The 9398-nt window shown below is 46.9% G+C and overlaps 1 pseudogene; it reads right to left on the bottom strand.

Moving 5' to 3' along the window:
* Positions 1-6332: 6332 nt before the first annotated feature.
* On the bottom strand, positions 6333-6946 carry LOC124672484 (annotated as a pseudogene).
* Positions 6947-9398: the final 2452 nt, after the last annotated feature.

Here is a 9398-nt window from a genome sequence, read left to right as displayed (position 1 = left end):
GCTTGCAGGATTCCATCAACCCTAAGCCCCTATCGGAGGGCATTTCCGAGGAGCACCCTCGACACCGATCGTTGATCGATGTTTTTGAACACCTCCGTCTTCTCCAGAACTTCTAAACACTTCCGAAGTAATGATATGTGGAACACATTATGCACAGCGGACATTTCCTCCGGTAGTTCAAGCTGATATGATACTTCTCCTCGGCGACTCAGAACTTTGAAGGGTCCGACATATCTAGGGGCAAGCTTTACTCTGAGTTGGAATCTCTGCATTCCTTTGAGGGGTGATACTTTGAGATACACAAAGTCTCCGATATTGAAAGTCATTTCTCGGCGTCTCTTGTCGGCATAACTCTTCTATCTCGACTGGGCAGTCTTGAGGTATTCACGGATCTTGTGAACCTTCTCTTCAGCTTCTCGGAGAATATCTGGTCCAAAGATTTGACTATCTCCGACTTCCGACCAGTTCAGAGGGGTACGACACTTCCTTTCTTACATGGCTTCAAAGTGGGCCATTTGCAAGATGGCTTGATAGCTGTTGTTGTATGAGAATTCTGCATAAGGCAGACAGTCTTCCCATTTAGATCCATATTCTAGCATGCAGGCTCTCAACATATCTTCAAGTATCTGGTTGACTCTTTCGGTCTGTCCGTCAGTCTGCGGGTGATAAGCTGTACTGAAATTCAGATGGGTTCCGAGTCCTTCGTGTACCTTCTGCCGAAATCTTGAGGTGAATTGAGATCCTCTATCTGATACAATTGACTTTGGTGTTCCATGCAGGCTCACTATTCTGGAGATGTATAACTCTGCTAACTTACGGCCTTGATATGTGGTCTTGACTGGTATGAAATGGGCAACCTTGGTTAATCTATCGACCACTACCCAAATAGAATCATTTCCTCTACTTGACTTGGGCAATCCAGTGATGAAGTCCATTCCTACAAAATCCCATTTCCATTCAGGGATGTGTAATGGCTGCAGTAATCTTGCGGGTCGCTGATGTTTTGCTTTGACTCGTTGACAGATATCACACTTAGCGATGTAACTTCCAATTTCTCTCTTCATTCCATGCCACCAAAATTGTTCCTTCAAGTATTGGTACATCTTGGTCCCTCCGGGGTGAATGGAATACAGGGTATCATGGGCTTCCTTCAGAATGACTTGTTTCAACTCTGAATCTGCCGGCATACATAGGCGTCCTTTGTACCAAAGAACTCCTTCTTCATCTTCGGTAAATCCAGGTTCCTTTCCTGCAACTATTTGAATCTTGATTCCATCAATGTTGGCATTTCCCTTCCGAGCTTCCTTGATCTGATTCATCAAAGTGGGCTGGAGCTCAATGCTTGCTAGGAATCCTTCACTAACTAGCTCTAGTCTAAATTGTTCAAACTCTTGATACAAACTAGGCTGTTCTTCTGCGATCATGGTGTTCAACTGACTCGGTTGTCTACTCAGGGCACCCGCTACCACATTGGCCTTGCCGGGGTGGTAGTTAATTTCCATGTCATAATCCTTGATCAACTCAATCCATCTTCTCTGCCTCATATTCAGCTCCTTCTGGGTGAAAATATACTTCAAGTTCTTGTGATCCGAATAGATCTCACATCGATTACCCATGAGGTAATGACACCATACTTTCAAGGCTAAGACTACTGCTGCTAACTCCAAGTCATGGGTTGGACAGTTCTACTCATGTTGCTTCAGTTGCCTTGACATGTATGATATCACCTTGCCTTCTTGCATCAACACACATCCAAGACCAATCTTGGATGCGTCACAATAGACGTCAAATGGCTTGGTGATATCGGTCATGATCAATATTGGGGCTATGGTTAATCTGCTCTTGAGTTTCTGGAAACTCTCTTCACATTTGTCAGTCCATTCAAACTTCTTGTCCTTCTTCAACAGTTGAGTCATTGGTCTTGCTATGCTGGAAAATCCTTCAACAAACCTGCGGTAATATCCCGCTAATCCAAGAAATGCGGGGACTTCAGTGTGGGTGGTTTGGGCTTTCCATTCCTCGACGGTCTTGATCTTTGCGGGATCTACGACAATTCCTCCTGCAGAAAAGATGTGTCCCAGGAATCCTACTTCCTTTAACCAAAACTCACATTTGCTGAACTTGGCATACAACTGATGCTTCCTAAGGGTTTCCAGGATAACTTACAAATGTTGCTCATGCTCTTCTTCTGATTTGGAGTAGATTAGGATGTCGTCGATCAAGACAACGACAAACTTATCCAAAAAGTTCATAAAGATCTTATTCATGAGATTCATGAAATAAGCGGGGGCATTGGTCAATCCAAATGACATGATATTGTACTCATACAATCCATATATGGTGGTGATGGCAGTCTTGGGGATATCCGTTGCACGAATCTTCAGTTGATGGTAACCAGTCCTAAGATCAATCTTAGAGAACACTCTGGCACCGGTCAGCTGGTCAAACAGGTCTTCTATCTTTGGCAGGGGGTATTTGTTCTTGATGGTGACATCGTTCAACTTACGGTAATCCGTACATAAACGAGTGGCACCGTCCTTCTTATCCAAAAATAAAACTGGTGATCTCCAAGGCGATGCACTTGGTCGAATCAGACATTTGTACATCATGTCATCCAGTTGTTTCTTCAGTTCCACTAACTCTGCTGGGTTCATACTATAGGGTCTCTGAGCTATGGGTCCTGTTCTAGGAATTAATTCAATGATAAACTCGATATCCTGATCTGGGGGCATACCGGGTAGATCATCAGGAAACACATCGGGGTATCTACAGACTACCCTGATCTGATCCAAGGTTGGCTTGGCTAAACTCTGGTTGCAGGTGAACTTTCTGGGCAGCCTTTCAGACACGTGTTGTACTAATACTCCTGTGCTACTAGTCATGGTGATGGCCTTCTTGGCACAGTCAATCAATCCATGATGTTTCGACATCCAATCCATACCCAGTACTACTTCCAAACCTTTTGTTCCCAGAACAATCAAATTTGCATAAAAATCTATATCATGTATTCTGATGGGACATCTTTGCAAATTTTTCTAGCTTTTGTAGTTGAAACAGGTATTTGAACTATCATAACATGTTTCAAACTGATTGGTTGAATCTTACTAGTGCATGCAAAATCTTCTGTAACAAACGAATGCGATGCTCCAGAATCAAACAACACTCTTGTAGGTACTGAGTTAACAGAAAACATACCCGGCACGACATCTGGTGCTTCCTGGGCTTCTTCAGCATTCATGTGGAAGAGGCGGCCGCTACGGTTGTTCGGGTTGCCTGGGGTGAACTTCCTTCCGGCTGAGACACGGCGTTGCTGCTGAGCAGGTGCAGCGGTATTGGGGGTGGTCTTGGCAAGCTTCTTGGGGCACTCATTGGAGTAGTGACCCACTATTCCACATTCATAACAAGTCACAGTTGACTTGTCCTTAGGGGCGACGGGGACAGCGTTGCTCCCAGTCCTTGGAGTGGTGTTGTTGTTGTTGTGGTTGCCGGGGGCTCTCATCGGGGCACGGTTGAAGTGATTGTTGTTGTTGTGGTTGTTGTTATTGTTGTGGCCTCCTGGCCTTGGGTGTCCTCCACTCCGATTGGGAAAGCTCGGACGTGACAGCAGCACATGGGGCTTGTTGTTTCTTGGGGTGAATCCTCCACTTGAGCTGGGGCGATACCTTGGGGTATTGCTGGGCCCACTCTGGTTCATCATGCGGCGCTTGCGGTTCTCATTTGCCTGATGCAGTTTCCCTTCTATTTGGATGGTAGAGTCCACAAGGGCTTCTAGGTCTGCGAACGGGATGTTCACTTGCATAGTCCGCATCTCGTCGTGCATTCCGTTCAGGAATCTCTCCTTCTTCTTCTTGTTGGTGTCGGTTTCATCCGGGGCATACCTTGACAGAGTGAGGAATCTGTCGCGGTATTCCACCACGGACATTCTGCCTTGTTTGAGTTCCCTGAACTCATCCCTCATCTTCTTGATTAGGCCCGGGGGCACATGGTACTTGCTAAACTTGAGTTTGAAATCCTCCCAAGTCATCATATGTCCCGCATTCATTGCGCGGGCACTTGTCCACCAGGCTCTAGCAGGTCCTGACAGGTAGTGGGTGGCGAACAGTACTTTCTCTGCGGCTTCTACTCCCGCAACCTCTAAGTTATTCTCCATTGTCTGGAGCCAGTCATCTGCATCAAGTGGCTCTTCGGTCTTGCTGAACATAGGAGGGTTGGTGTTCTGAACACTACTAGGAAAAGGCTTACCGCCGGCGACCTGAAAAGGCTTACCGCCGGCACTTTCGAATTCGCCGGTGATAACCTCGCCGGTGGTAAGCGCTTACCGCCGGCGTCCTCGGATTCGCTGGTGGTAACTCCAACTTACCGCCGGCACCTTCTCCAATTCACCAGCGGTATTTGTTACCGCCGGCACCTAGCCTATTCGCCGGGGGTAACGGTGTGTACCACCGGCACTTACGTTCTTGCCAGTGGTAAAACTAAAAATTCGCCAGGGGTAATAATAACAGGAGCCAAAAAAAATCTCAAATTCTGTATATACACCAAAATACATACTATATACACATAATATAGAGGGAAATACCAGAATAACAACAAGATACACATCAATAACACAACAGATATAGAAAGTATCCAAATGTTCATAACGTGCATGCATCAATAACACAACAGATATAGAAAGTCTCCAACTAGCAAATCTTACACAAATAGATACAAGTTCTCCCCGTTTTCCCCGGCAATCTCAGCTTATTAGGGTGGCTTGCACATGTGAATACAAAATCTCCGTCCAGCGGCTAGCTAGCTTCTAGCTGCCCACCAGGCTTCTCGCTCCTCCGCTGGCTGCCGGCCAGCCTACTCGCTCAATCGACGTTGGCCAGCCTACTCGCTGAAACGCCGCCGGCCAGCTCCTCCTCCTGCGTGCTCGGACTCCGAAGCCGAGCTCCCTACACATGGAAGTATCATTATTGTTTGTTTAGTTCAACCGAAGAAAAAAATCACATGAAAGAAATCCATAAGTTAGAACTAGTGTTAATGAGAAAAACATGAGCAGTATGAAATGGGCAATTTCATTTCAATTATCAGTGACTGAAATAATGCAAGAATGGAATGGGGACTTTAATTACAAGGATATAATCAAGTGATGGTGTGAGTAGACAAATATATCATGCAACAACGAGAAAGCGGAAAATCATACAACTAGTGAGCATGAAGCACACATGTGCAGAATCAGATATCAGCAGCAAATGAATTCTGATCAACTAGTTGCTTTTACAAAATTAATAAAAGCAAATCACAACAGAAACTATGAATGGAAGGTTATGTTCAGTATCGCTACAGGACAATCGCTACAGGAGTCAATGTTCAAATAATAGGCTTAGCTAAATCAGCTCATGTGAAGACGGAAGCCCACCCACAACTGAATAAAACCAGTTATCAAACACTCTAAGCTGCAAGACTAACAATGAATATGCTACCATCGTTTCTTACTCAGCAGCTTCTTGGGCAGAAACCAAGAAGTAAAAGCAGGTAACTATACCAGCTTCTTGTGTATTTCTGATTGTGTCCCGGCAATAACCTGAAGCTACTCCTCGAAGGTTCCTTATCCACGTGGCAATTTGATCAAGTTATCAGACCCAAGAGCTGGTCTGATTCAGATTTCATTCGCATGTATTGAGAAATTATTGTCTATTATAACTGGAACAACAACAAATGTGGAACTATCTAGCCTGCAGAAGCTTTACACACACCCATAAAGTTGCAAACGCACAAAGATAATTTTGTCCTAACAAGGATTACATTCAGGGTCTTGATGGAAAGTACCTTGACACGAAACTACGAGAACATATTTAAATCATGCCTAGTCTAAATTGTGAAAATCATCTCTAGTACTAGTTAGCATAAGGATATCATCAATCATATAAATGTCCAGCCATCTGAATTCAACACACATCACTAGTATAAGGAGACTCAGTAAACTATAGCATCCAACCACCTACAATTTCAAGCACAAACTAAAAGAGAAAAAGCTTGACTAACAGGAAAATCAACTTAATAACTTTCAGCCTGAAACTTGAGCATACTAACAAAGGCAGCTAACTTAAAAAACAAGAGCCAACTTGTATTGTTGTGCCTCAAGTTAGGTCAGATATAGCAGATTCAGCAAGGAGCAGCCAAACATGTGACAGCTGAAAAAAAATGCAAGAGGTCCACTGTGCAATTAGGCCAATGATGTGCATTACCATGACACCGTTGCATCCTCATATTGATCCAACTAACTACATGATTATTTTTCAACAAACAAATATAGGAATTTACTACTAAGCAGACAATCTTTTTAACTAAATCCTATGGCTAGATCGTCTTAGTAGTAGGCTGTTTGGGTTTCCAATCAAATCCGGCGCTAGAAGAGCGTGATCTCGAATAAACTCCCTGTAATCGAACGGGAGCGGGGGACTAGGGAAGAGCGTAGTAATGAGAGACGGGGAGCCGTACCAGAACTTGAACTCGGGGAGGCGGCGGATGAAAGGCTTGAACTCATCGTTGCCGCGGGTGGGCAGCGCGGGCCCGGCGGCATCGAGCGCCTCTAGCTCCGGTCGACCATGGGGGAGAGGAAGCCGATGAGGAGGTTGATGAGGTAGATGCCGAGCCCGTATGAGACGACGTAGAAGCCCTGCACATAGTAGACCCGCAGCGCAGAGATGGCCGCGGCCAGCAGCGTGCCCGCCCACCGCCCCGCCGTGTGCGGCGCCGCCCGGTATAGGTAGTGCTGGAACGCCCAGGATGCCTCCGCGCGCCACCGCTACGCCGCCGAGGACGGGGACGGGGACCCGTCTGCATCCTCCACCGGATCGAGGAGCTCCAGATCTCCGCCAAGCAGCGCCGCCTCGGGGCGGTCTCCGATGTCGAGGCGGAGGTGGAGTCGGGTGGCACCTAGCTTCCTGCACCGCCACATCCTCCATTGTCGCCGCCGGCGCTGCTCGCTCCCCCTCCCTCACAGCCGCAACAATTCCATGGCCACCGTGGGGATTTGACCAGGGGAACGGTGGAGGAGCAGCGTCGGTGAGTGGTGGTGCTAGGTTGCACCGGCGTGGTGGGCGGACGGGGGTGGCCGGTGCGAGAGATATGGAGAGTCGGCGTCGGCGGCGATGGAGATGGGGACTAGGGAAGAGGAGAGAGGGCGTGAGAGGATAAGGGCTGGGTGGTCGTGTGGGTTGGTATAGGGCCAAATACCGCTGGGCTATTTTCACTACCGCTGGCGAAAACGATTCGGGGATGCCGGCGGTAAATTCGGCCCAGGTGGCCCACACGAGTTCACATTACCCCCGGCAAGTATAAATTTAAAATGCCGGCGGTAAATCTAATACCCCCGGCGAGTTTAAACTGAAAATGCTGGCGGTAATTTCGGCCTGTCTTGGTGCTCTTGGCTCAACTTTACCCCCGGCACATGCGAATTGATTTCGCCGGCGGTAATTAGATTACCCCTGGCATCTCCTAGACCAAACCGCCGGCGGTAAGGTGAGGCGACCCTGGAAGACCTTACCGCCGGCATCTTTAAACCGTAATCGCCGGTGGTAAGAAGTGCGGCTATAAGCCTTTTCCTAGTAGTGGAAAGTTCTTCAATTTGGATCCAGGATGATCGTGGTTCCCATGGCCTTGATTGTTCTGAGCTAGCTGTTGCAGTGCAGCAAGATTGGCTTGTCTTTCAACTCTTTCAGCTTCTCTATCTGCCATCATCATTTGTAACATTTGCATCATTGCATCCTGATTGGTGCTGCGGGTTGGAGGGGGCATCTGAACATTGAGATAGATCATGAGATAAGGTGGAATTTGCTATGGCTTGTTTTGGGGTAAGTTTAGAAGTTTAAAACTTGAGTACTTGTCATGTTGAAAACAAACAACACTTTCATTCATTTCAAACAACACACATTACAAGCTAACACATTAATGGTTTTAAGAACCATTTCTCCATGCTACGATACAAGGGATCCTGATACAAACTCACACCTACGCAAGTGAACAAGTGAAACTACTCATCATCTACATCTATCGGGATATAGTCATCTTCTCCGGCCTCCATGAACTCATAGTCTTCCACATCAGTGTTCTCATCTTCTTCGAAGTCATCATCATCACTCAGGTAGGCTGCTCCTCCCTGAATGTTTTCACCTTCTTCCTCTAGTTCCCTCAACTGAGTTTCCTAGGCCTGAACTGTCTCCTCCAAGGATGCTATCTTCGCGCGGAGGCGAGCGATGGTGGAGTTCTTCTTGGCTCGCTGCTGGCGGAGTGTCTTGCGATCCTTGGCAAGCATCTTGATGGCCTCGGTCTGCTGCGACAGGTGGAGGTGAGTCTGGTTGGCGTAGACGTGGGAGTTGTCCAGCTCCTTGCGGGTCTCGTGCAGCATAATGTCCAGGTGCTCCACGTGATGCTTCAGCTCGGGGTGGGACTGCAGGTCCATGGGTCCTCCAATGGAGTCATGCCTTGCAAAGTGAGCGAAGCGAGTTCCTTGGATCTCGATCACATTCTGCCCACATAGACGGGCAAGTGCTTCCTGCAGTGCTCGGGCTAACCCATCTAGCCAGTTGCTCTCCCGGATGGAAAAGTGAATCCTCTCGGACGTAGGGGGTTCCATCTTGCCCCTCAGATCTGCAACTACAATCCACTGTAGTTCTCCTCCAGGCTGGTCGTTGACTTGAGTTCGAAAGAACTCCGCGTGCGGGCGTCCAAGATGCTTAGACAAAGCCTCCAGATACCTTTCGAAGATCAGGCTTCCTCCATTGCCCAGCTGGTAAAACTTGGTATTGTTGAGCTCCTCCATCTGTAAGTGAATTGGATGAGTGAGTTAGAGAAGTGAGCAAGTGTGTCCAAAGGTCAAACAATGGCTTAGACAAAGTCTCAAGGGTAATAGGGTGAATAAGTTTTCATAAGTATTCACTTCCTTTGTTTTTGAAAGTAAGGACGTCCATTCTAACTAGGGTCTCCTAAGGTCAAACAATGGCTCTGATGCCAACTTGTCAACACCCGGATTTTTATGTCCAGTTGCCTATTATGCCATACATCGCAATCCCAGGAAGATTTTTTTGGCGAGACATAATAAGTTCATATCACAACACATCATTCATTACACAACCATAATAGTCTTACATCAAAAAGGATCACATGATCCAGACTCATTACAACTCCTGATCTAAGGATCAATACATAACACAATAGCGAGAGTACGTAGTAAAGTCCATCTATTCCACATGCAACGCTTGACGTCAGGAGACGATCCTAGTTGCCATAGACGTCCTGCTGTCCGTCCTCCTAATACTGCTGCTCTTCTTCATAGTCTGGCCATTTGAATAGCCAGGGACACAGCCGTGAGTACTTTAAAGTACTCGCAAACTAATACTAGAGTAAGTACT

This window comes from Lolium rigidum, chromosome 7, assembly GCF_022539505.1.
Source record: "Lolium rigidum isolate FL_2022 chromosome 7, APGP_CSIRO_Lrig_0.1, whole genome shotgun sequence".
Classification (NCBI taxonomy): domain Eukaryota; kingdom Viridiplantae; phylum Streptophyta; class Magnoliopsida; order Poales; family Poaceae; genus Lolium; species Lolium rigidum.
The sequence above is the reverse complement of the archived record's forward strand: the minus strand, read 5'-3'. Positions and strand labels throughout refer to the sequence as shown.